The sequence below is a fragment of the Peromyscus eremicus genome, chromosome 5 (assembly GCF_949786415.1).
Source record: "Peromyscus eremicus chromosome 5, PerEre_H2_v1, whole genome shotgun sequence".
Classification (NCBI taxonomy): domain Eukaryota; kingdom Metazoa; phylum Chordata; class Mammalia; order Rodentia; family Cricetidae; genus Peromyscus; species Peromyscus eremicus.
This window is the reverse complement of record NC_081420.1, coordinates 26,882,141-26,893,062: the sequence shown is the minus strand read 5'-3', so window position 1 is coordinate 26,893,062 and position 10,922 is coordinate 26,882,141. Positions and strand designations below refer to the sequence as shown.

The 10,922-nt window shown below is 40.7% G+C and overlaps 1 long non-coding RNA gene across 1 annotated transcript; it reads right to left on the bottom strand.

The window, feature by feature from the left end:
* Positions 1-4,577: 4,577 nt before the first annotated feature.
* Positions 4,578-10,442, bottom strand: LOC131910383 (uncharacterized). The gene is made up of 4 exons (XR_009379123.1): positions 10,355-10,442; positions 7,055-7,144; positions 5,964-6,043; positions 4,578-4,854 (listed from the first exon to the last, which is right to left on the bottom strand). It is a non-coding gene; the product is annotated as an uncharacterized LOC131910383 (long non-coding RNA).
* Between the last annotated feature and the right edge of the window lie 480 nt (positions 10,443-10,922).

Sequence of the window (10,922 nt, the reverse complement as noted above, 5' to 3'; positions counted from 1 at the left end):
AGGAATGTCCCTGTGAGGGGAAGGACACTTGCCCTTGTGCGCACTCTTTCCTCAGTGGTGGTTACCCATTGCTTTTCCTATCCAATCGCACATCAGATGCACTGAGCAAGGGGAAGTTAAACCCAGCAAAGCAGATCATTAAAATTGAGAGATTTGGTTTTTAAGCTCAACACAGACAGATGAGGCTTTCCAACACAGGGACAACTTAGCTGCAGTGACCAGGAAGAAACCAATTTCTTTCTTCTGGTGAACATCAGGTTTCTGCAGAATGGAATACAACCTTCGGAACTCCAGCTAAGCTGGGAAGAAAAGGAGACTTGCTCTGTCTTTATTAAAGGGGGGCTTGCTTTTTAATTGCTGCTGTGGCACCTTCTCAAGCGTAAGGAGATAAAGATCACTCTATAGTCCTAGACTTAGTGATCAGACTGCAGCAGGGAAACACCAGAGGAAAGAGGGAGGTGTGTCTGACCTGTGTGAGAGTTCAGGTAGACAATAATGTCTGAAAGAGAATTTTCACACCTCTGAGACTTTTGCTCAGCCCTCCTCTCTATTTCTTCTTCCTCGACCATAAAGGAAAGGCTTGCTCCATTAGTAATGCACCTGTAAACTTGTCTACAACTGCTAATATCATCAATGATAGTTTAAATTCAGAGACTGGGGGCTTTCGAGAAGGCTCAGCAAATAAGGGCACTGGATGCTCTTGCAGAGGACGCAGGTTCGGTTCCCAGAACTCACACAGTAGCTGACAACCTTCTGTAACCTCAGTTCCGGGGCCCTAGTGCCCTCTTCTGGTTTCCTTGGGCATCAGGCATGCTCTTCGTACACAGACATGTATGGAGGCAAAACACTCATGCACATACTGAATAAAGAAAATTAAAAATATTTAGAGAGACTGGGCACAAGGATAGCTACTAATGAACGAATTCTGGTAATGCAGAACTGAAGGAGTCCTGTGATTCTGCATCTGCTAAGGTTGTTCTTGTTGCCTTGAACATCCTTTCCGCTACGCCAAGCCAAGACAGCTCTTCCACATTTCACTTATGAAAGATTAAACACAAACAAGCAAGCACCCTGACTACTCAGGCAGACATGGTAACTCACACCTCTAATACCAGCACTGGAGAGGCTGAAGTAGGGGGAGCCTGGCTAGTTGGAGTCTAGTCTGGGCAACATAGTGAGTTCTAGGCCAGCCTGAGATACAAGGTAAGACCTTCCCTCACAAACAAACTGAAAACAAACAAACAAACAAACAAACAAACAAAAAACAACAACAACAAAAACCCCCAGCAGCAACAGCAGCAGCAGCAACAACAAAAGACAAATTATGTGGTGAAAGCACATCCCGCCAGTACTGGATAGAACATCTCTGGTTTGGCCTTTCTGAAATCAATCAATATGCTTCAGGAATTACTCTTCAATGCATTTCTCATAATAAGAAAGTGAGCAAAGACATAGGCTCTTCTCTTATTGGAAAGCTGTTTTGGCAGTGGGTCTTGGCTGGGTTAGGTGTAGAGTAGGAAATGAATGGAACTGAAGTTGTACAAGCAAGCCCTGCCCTGGCACCTGTTATCTCTGATTAAATAAAACAAGGTGATTGCTGGAGGATCTCTTGTTTACCACTCTAGAGGTGATGGGACCTGGGAGAACAGAGCCAGTTAATGAGGCAGACTAAAGTCTCATGCGGCAGCCATCTTTATTCAGAGCATCAGACATTTTATACTCTGAGGGTTAAGAGGAGTCACATGAGCAAAGTGTCCAATCACAAGGGCAAGCCACACATGGTGGCCAAGCTGCACTCAGCAGAAACTCGTTTCCCATAGAGACATAGAAACAAGTAACAATGGCCAGTTGTGACAAATAATCTGAAGGAAGCTCACTCCTATCTACTACACCAGGGAGGGGCATGAAAGCACGATGCAGGAACAACTCCATGTCTTGAAGAAACTGAGGTCACAAGACTCTTGTCTTGGTTTCTTGGAGTTTTCTCACAAGAATTCACTCAAAATTCTCCTCACTTGACTCCATTTTTAGACTGTATTCCAACAGTGAGGGTGGAACTGAAAAAAAATTATGAAAAATTTCTAACATTTCTTCTTTTGAGAACTCTGTTTAGTTCCGTAGCTCCGTATTTTAATTCAGTTGATTATTTTCTTAGTGCTTAGGTTTTTTGTTTTTTGTTTTTCTTGAGTTCACTGTATATTCTAGACACCAATCCTTTGTCAGATGAATAGCTGATAAAGATTTTTTTCCACTCTCTTGCTGTCTAGCCACACACCTCATAGTTTCCTTTGCTGTCCAGAAGCTTTTCAGGTTTATGAGATCACATTTGTTCATTATTGGTCTCATGTCCTGTGCTACTGGAGTCTCACTCAGAAAGCCCTTACCTGTGTCTGTAAGCTGTGCTCGCTCTACTTTTTCTCCCTAGTAGTTTCAGGGCATCTGGTCTTACATTGAGGTCCTTGATCCTTTTGGAGCTAATTTCATGCAGGTTGAGAGATAAAGACCTACCTTATTGTTCTGTATGTTGAAACACAGTTTTTCAGCACTACTTGTGGAAGATACGGTCTTTTCTCCAATGCAGACTTTTGGTACCTGAAAGTGCTCAACAGCCTTAGCCATCAGGGAAATGAAAATTTAAACTACTTTAAGATCCTCCTTCATCCTAGTCAGAATGTCTATCATAAGGAAGATATGATAAATCTTATAACAAATAACAGCAAACGAGGCTGTGGCTGTGGGGGAAGGGAAATTCTTAGACAGTATTGATGGGACTGTAAACTCGGGCAGTCATTTGGAAATCAGTCTGGAGGCTCCTCAGAAAACTAGAAATAGAACTGCCACATGACCCAGCTATAGCAATACTGGGCATATGCTCAAAGGACTTTCTATACTACTATGGAGACACTTGACTGTCATGGTCATTGCGGCCTTATTCGAAATAGCTAGGAAATAGAATCAACCTAAACATCCATTAACAAATTAGTGGATAAGAAAATTGGTACATGTACATGATAGAATATTACTCATAGGTGAATGGATGGAACTGGAAAAAAGATTATTCTGTTCTGTGAGTTCAAGTCCAGCCTGGTCTACAAAGTGAGTTTCAGGACAGCCAGAACTGTTATGTAGAGAAACTCTGTCTTGGAAACACACACACACACACACACACACACATATATATATACACACATATACACATATATACATATACACACACATACACACACACATATATTCTGAATGAGTTAACTCTGGCTCAGAATGATAAATGTCATATGTTCTCTCTCATATTTGGATCCTAGTTTTAGATTTTCGTTTGTATATTTAACTTGAAGCATAAGTGGAAGCCAGGCAAACATAAAGGGAGCAGAATAGAGACAAAAATGAAAGTGGTGAAGTGAGATACTGGAGGCTGAAAGGCTTAAGCAGGGAAGGGTGTGGGATATGAGGTAAAAGGGAGGGCTGACCCAAAGGAAGGGTGTAGGAAAAGCCATATGGAAATAGACTCTCTCAGAACACAACTTCACAACATATATTGAGGGAAAGGAAGAAGAGAGAGGGTACATCAATTAAGCAGGGATGTGGGTGGGAGGATGGAGGAGAGGAGAAGTAGTGGATGGGCTAACTGTAGCAGGAATCTTAAAAAGTTCTTATTAATAAAACAAACCTGAGGCCAGTTATTGGGGTGAAATGCTGGAAGGTCAGAGAGACAGAACAAGCCACAGCTAACCTCACCTGGCCAACTTCTCAGCTGGTCTTGTTTCCTCAGACTGGACGCTTCTGTGTCCTCATCCCAATGGCTCTCAGCTGAACTGCTGCTCGAAAGCCTGAAGCTTAACCAGTTAAAAGCTTAACCAGGCCAAATGCTTCTAGTTCCTGGTCCTCACGCCTTATATATCTTTCTGCCTTCTACCATCACTCCCTGGGATTAAAGGCTCGCTGGGATTAAAGGCGTGAGTCGTCATGCTTGGCTGTATCCTTGAACACATGGATTTCTGCCTAGCTCTGCCTCCCAAGTGCTGGGATTAAAGGCGTGTGCTACAACTGCCTATCCTCTATGTTTAATATTGTGGCTGTTCTGTCTCTGACCCCAGATAAGTTTATTAGGGTGCACAATATTTCGGGGAACACAATACCACCACAGCTAACCAAAGTAAAGATGTATAAGAATCTTAGAGACACTTGCTACTAAGCAAGTTAATTTCAAAATTCAACTTAAAGAGCTTGAACAGACTTACCCTGCATGAATGGACAATGTTATCCCTAGAAAATATTATATTATAATTAAAGTACCAGGAATGAGATATCTCCCCACTTGTTTTTGGTTATGGAGCCTCCAGAGGTCTCTGAAGCAACACAGGCTATTGGCATTGCCTTTGATTACCCATCCTAACTACACAGTAAGACACTGTGGAAGAAGATAACATACATTTTGGCTATAAAATATAGAGAAATCGGTTTCAAACAGAACAAGGATAGTTTCCATAATACCATAAATGTTAGGCAGCTTGCTGGGAGGGAAAAGACAAAAATTGGATATTGGATGCCATAATACTGACCTGGCGGACAAGATGTGCATATTGGTGCAACAGTGGCTTCCAAGTTACGGAGGTATCCAACTGCTCTCTGGTTGTAATTGAGGTCTGCTCCAAGGAGGGAATTTAAAGCCCGCTTCTCTAATTCTAGTAAAAATAACTCATGGCTTGGAAGGTCATAAAGCCTAGGGTAGAACCTGCCACTGTTATTTTTCAAGTATAATATTGTCAAAGTGACTTCTAAATATTTACAGTTATACAATAGACCTGGATGCTCTCAATCTTGCTCAGCAAAGCTTCTGTTTGTAGTGGTCAGCAGCTGATGGAGAGAGAAATACCTGGTCACATACTGAGAAGAAGCTGTGTGCTGAGCTCTAAACAGGATAACTATATTAACATACTTCCACCAAGGCTCAGGAAATACCATGGAAGAGGAGTCAGAAAGGATAGAAGAGCTGCAGGATGGAGAGGAGTCCTGTGAAATGCTATTGTCTGCACATGACATGGCCATGGCAATCATGAAGTCACAGCACTGTGGTTACCTGCATAGATCTACACAAGATCAAGCCAGCCCAAATTCTAACATGGTAGATGGTCTCCGGGTCTCATCCCACACTGAGGAATGTTGTGGAACATTATTTTAACTGTGTAAAGATGTGTTACATTTGTTTCTGCTGCTTTTGTTAATGATGGAAAGATGGGTTACATTTGTTTGATTAAATAAAATTAACCCTGGGTCAGGAGGCTGAGTCAGCAACTACCTGACAGGAAGTGGTAGGGAGGAACTAAGTGTAGTGAGGGTTCTTTAGTGGGGGCTGAGCAGAAGGATGCCCCTTTTTTGGGAGACACAAGCAAGGAGAGAAGGTTAGCTATTGCTAGTCAGTCTCTCTGAGCTGGCAGGATTTCACCTCAACCTTTGAATCCTGAGTTCTATAGAACTATAGAGATTTAGATAAAGTGTCCCTTAGCAGCTGTGATAGAGCTGGTGCCTGAGGGAGCAAAATTCCCACCTGGCTGAACTGCTGCTGGTAGCTGCGGAGCTGCAATTGCCCACTGGGACAGCAGCTGTTTAAGGTGCAGCCACTGTATTGAATGCCAGTCAACCGAGGAGCTATTGGCAGTGGACAGTTGCTGGGGGATGGAGAATCATTATTGATTAAGGAATGGCCACTGATAGGATTCCCGTGCTCCAATGCCACTTCCATGCACATATGAACAACTTTAGCCTGATTTAGTGAGTTATTAAAAAAAAAAAAAGACATGAAGTTGGGAGGAGGTGTTATGGGAGAACATGAGAGAAATTGGAAGAGGGTATGGGGGGTATATATGATCATGTTTCATTGTATACATGTATGAAATCCTCAAAAGTATTGAAGAATTTTAAAAATCAAAATGAGAAGTAGAGTAATAAAATAAATCTTCCCGTACCTCAAATCTAGACGGAAGTTGGTATGTCATTCAGTATTTACTTTCTCTCTCTAGTGTCCTTTTTTATTAGCACATATGCCCTGCGCAAAATAACAAGTGTTTTGACATTTTCACACTTATACGTCATGTATTTTGATCTCATCCACTCCCCTCATTCTTTTCTGAAATATCTTACAGAAAAATCTCATTTATCTTTCTATCTCTCTACACATTCTTCTATCTCATTACACATTCAGTAGACATCTTTAAAAACATTAATGCTTCCTATGTCTATAATACCATTGTTCACACAATCTGTGTGGTGTTTTTTTTGTATCATTTACTCTCCAATTACATCCCATTTAATATTTTAAATGCTATGCTAATATAACAAATGACCTTATACAACACCTAATTATTTTATGTATGGAATTTTTCTCATAAATATTTTGATTTCCTTTGGTGCAGATCTGTTGGTGATAAGAAATCCCTCTCAGATTTTATTTGAAAGTTATCTTCATACCATTCTTATTCTTTTTTTTTTTTTTTTCCCGAGACAGGGTTTCTCTGTGTAGCTTTGCGCCTTTCCTGGAACTCACTTGGTAGACCAGGCTGGCCTCGAACTCACAGAGATCCACCTGGCTCTGCCTCCTGAGTGCTGGGATTAAAGGCGTGCGCCACCACCGCCCGGCCCATTCTTATTCTTGAAAGCTTCACTGGGCATCTAAGCTCTAAGATTGCATGTTGACTCTTGGTTGCTAAAGATGGTGTCTATGTCCTGTCACTCTTTAGTTTGACCTTTCTTTAGAGTACCTGTCCTATCTATCTGGCTACTTCTAGCATTGGCTCTTTGTCTTTGATGTTCTGTAGTTTCATAACTGTGTGCTAAGTAGCCCATTCATTTAAATTTATCTTGTTTATGATTATTTAAAGATGTGAGACTTGAGAATTAACTGTCTTCCAATACCTCTAGAAATTAACAGTTATAGACTCTATGAATATTTTGATTTTCTTTTATTATTATTATTATTAAGAAATTTTCTATTCATCTTACATATCAACCACAGGTTCCCTCCTCCCAGCCCTCCCCCCAACCCATCCCCCATTCCTACCTCCTCCAAGTCAAGGTTTCCCATGGGGAGTCAGCAGAGCCTGGCACATTCAGTTGAGGCAGGTCCAAGCCTCTCCCTCCTGCACCAAGGCTGCACAAGGTATCACACTTTAGTCACTGGACTCCAAAAAGCTAGCTCATGCACCAGGGATGGATCCCAATTTCCCTGCCTGGGCCCCGCCCCCCAAACTGTACAAGCTAAACAACTATCTCATGTATCCAGAGGGCTCAGTGCAGTCCCACGAGGGCTCCACAGCTATTGGTCCACAGTTCATGGGTTTCCATTAGTGTCATGGTCATCTCTGTGTGTTTTCACATCATGATCTCAATGTCCCTTGCTTATAGAATCCCTCCTCTCTCTCTTCGATTGGACTCCTGGAGTTCGGCCTGGTGTCCAGTGGTGGATCTCTGTATCTGCTTCCATCAGTAACTAGATCAAGACTCTATGATGACAGTTAGGGTATTCACTAATCTGGTTACCAGAGTAGACCAGTTTAGGCACCCTCTTGACTATTGCTAGTAGTCTAAGGTAGGGTTATCCTTGTGGATTCCTGGGGACTTCCCTAGTACCCTGTTTTTTCCTATTCCCATAATATCTTCATTTATCATGGTATCTCTTTCCTTGCTCTCCCACTCTGTCCCTGTTCCAGCTCGAACCTCCCATTTCCTTATGTTCTCATCCCCCATTCCTTGCCCTCCATTACCCCCACCCCACCCCCAGTTTGCTCATGTGATTTTTCTAAGTAGCATCAATCAGCTACGTATTTTGAAAGTTAGTGGAATGTAAGATAGACTGTATCTTACACTCCATGTTGTCTTTCATCTTGAAATCTCCTTAGAACACATTCTGGGTCCTTTTTCAATTCAGTATTTCTATTTCCATTTACCCATTGAAGTTATCCTTGGATTTTATGTTTTCAATGGTAGTATTTCATTTTCCCCAAGTCTCCTAGTTGTCTTTAGATTTTGTACTTCTTGTTCACATTCTATCATTTAATTTCTTGCTGTGACTCTAAGCTTGCTGTATATTTTGTTTTCCTGCTTTCTCTCACTCACACTGCTTCTTCTCCATGGTGGCATTCTCTTTCCCTTTTCCTCAACCCCCGTTTGAGTCGTGACTAGCTTTCATGGCCCTATTTGGCTTGAAATTCAGGATGTAGACAAATCTGGCCTTGAGTCTGTGATGATCCTCCTGCCTCGACTTTCCAGATGCTGGGATTGCAGATATGCACTGCCACACTGAGCTGTGTGTGTGTGTGTGTGTGTGTGTGTGTGTGTGTGTGTGCACGTGCATGTGTGCATGTGTGTGTGCGCGTGTGTTTATGAAAGACCTTGAGTTATGAGCTCATTTTCTTAGAATTTTATTTCTAGAAATGTTTCACAGCCTCCATTGATGTTACATTTCTTCACAGAGAATTTGCATTTAATTTCTCGCTAGTTCCTGAGGTATGCTTTAGCTTAGACAACAGCAAATTAGACAATGCATGTGAGAGTTTTGTTTTTGTTTTGCACAGGTACTAAGAACCTGAGTCCTAGACCTTCATGAGGCCCAGTTTGTTGTTTATGATTATCAGAATAATTTGTTTTGTCGTCTGTCAAAGAGTCACAAGAAGAAAGTTTTCCACGGAAGGTTTTAGCTGTTGTTTGCTTTTGTGGTGAAGACTTGTGAAGGTCTGGTACCTCTCAAGTTCCTAGCTGTATGTTCAGATTTTCTATTTGATTCATACTTTGGTGAGGCCTCTGGTTTTATATCTGTTTCCATGATCCAGATAGTTCAGAACAATGTGGGAACAAAATTCAATTGAGATGCCATTTTAAGGCAGTTTTCATTTTTTACATAGTTTCTTTTTCTCTGTGGATTTTCCTTATTTTTTAGAGTCCTAACTTAGCAAGTAATTGAATAATATTTTTCCTGTATTTTATTGAATTTCCATATTATTTACCTTTATGTGGCCTCATTATAAACTTTTTGGCAATATTAATGAAAAGAGGAGTTCATATGCCAGTTGAATCAGTAAGTCTACTTCTAAACATTTTGTTGGCAGAAATACACATGTGTCCAAAAATCTATGCACATCCTTTTGCTCACAGTGGAAACTGGCAGTGTTCCCTCAGGACTACTCCATGCTCTGCGGCTGTGCTGAGTAGGTCTACATGTTCTGGCACACAGTGAGCCCAGGATTTACAGATAGATGGAAAATCAAAGGAGAAGGTAACTCTTGGCTTTTCAGAACACCTTCTCATTTACAAATTTTATTTTTTAGTGTTTCAAAATATTCTCAGCAGAGTGGTAATAGCAATGTTATGTGTAAAAAATAGACAATAAAAATTGCCCTGCTAAATGTCTTTCAGCTCTAAATTTCAAAGAGCATATATTATTATAACATTGATACATCAATAGACTTGGTATTTATTTTATGTATGGAAGTTAATTTTTTAAAAAATTTCAAGACAGGAATGTTAATTTCATGAAGAGCTTTTGAAGTAAAAGCAATCTAATCTTTTAGGGTCTTAGAGGAATAAGTTATTTTATGCTTTATAACATTTTTCCTTCTAATACTCAGGCAATGCATTTTTCAGAAAATACTTTAATTCTATGCAGCTTCAGTCTGCTGTTATTTTCTGGTGATAGACATTTTAAAGTCATTAGTACATGAAGCACCAATTCTATGTCTATCTACCCAGGGTGGATGATATGTGCTAAACCCGTGACTTCTGAAAAGAATGCAGTCTCTGGGTCATTTCTATAGAGCTGAAGCAAATCATTACATAATGTGTAAGAAGTCTTATAAGACAATTTGATTTTAAAGTAAGAAGTAATGAAAACAGAATTTATAGTCTTGATTAATTATCCCTGAATAGATTAAACTGAATATTTTCACTAGACATCTAGAACATGAAAATAAGGGACTAAAATAAAAACTACAAGATTTCTATGATTAGTGAGAAACTACAGAAATTTTTTGTCATGAATATCAATTTGGAACAATTATTTTTCAATAAAAGTTACATTTCAACAATCTCCCTCACTGTGCAGTGTGACACAATAGTAATCAGAAAAGATTGGAAACTTTGAAAGGTGAAATTTGGTATGTGCGTTTGTGTGTGTGTGTGTGTGTGTGTGTGTGTGTGTGTGTGTGTGTGCTGGGGTTTGAGTACCAAGCACTCTCCCTACCACTGAGCTACAAACTGGGTCCCAAAGCAAGTTTATATCTGAGTAATCCTCAGTCTTCAAGAGTCAAGTCATAGAAGAGTTAGAAACTTGTGACGAACTGAAAAACTAAGGTTTTGAAGAACAAACCTGGGGCTCTTTGCTTTTCCTGGCGTGGACCCCAAGGTGTGTCCATGCCATCAGTACCCGCGTTACTGAGCTACTTTCACAGACACTCTGTGACATCTCTGTAAGTAATTTACGTGCAATAATAGCAATGACGCGTATATGAGAGGACAATGAAGAAGTCCACATTCAAAGTTCATTCTCTTTTCAACTGCTTATTTTTAATTAGCATACAAAGTAACAGGTTTCCTCTTAGTATTTTTATAATACGTGTTGTTGGTTAAAGCTCGCCCTCCTCCACCTCTCTGCTGCCCCTCGTGCGTGCTCGTCCACTCTCACTGTTCTGTCTTCCACCTCCACGTCACATGTTCTATTCCCCCATTTCCCCATAGCTTCTTGATTGTCTTGCTGTGTAAGCCACTTAGTTTACCCTCTCTTGCCTTTTGTAGGCTCTGAAACTGTTCATTCGGGTTGGGGGTTCTGTTCCTTTAATGTCAGAGGAGCTTATTGGTAAAACACTGAAGCCCGGAGCCTTTCTGCCTCCCATATTTCTACAGTTACTATTCTATGCCAGCTTCCATTTCTTCACGAG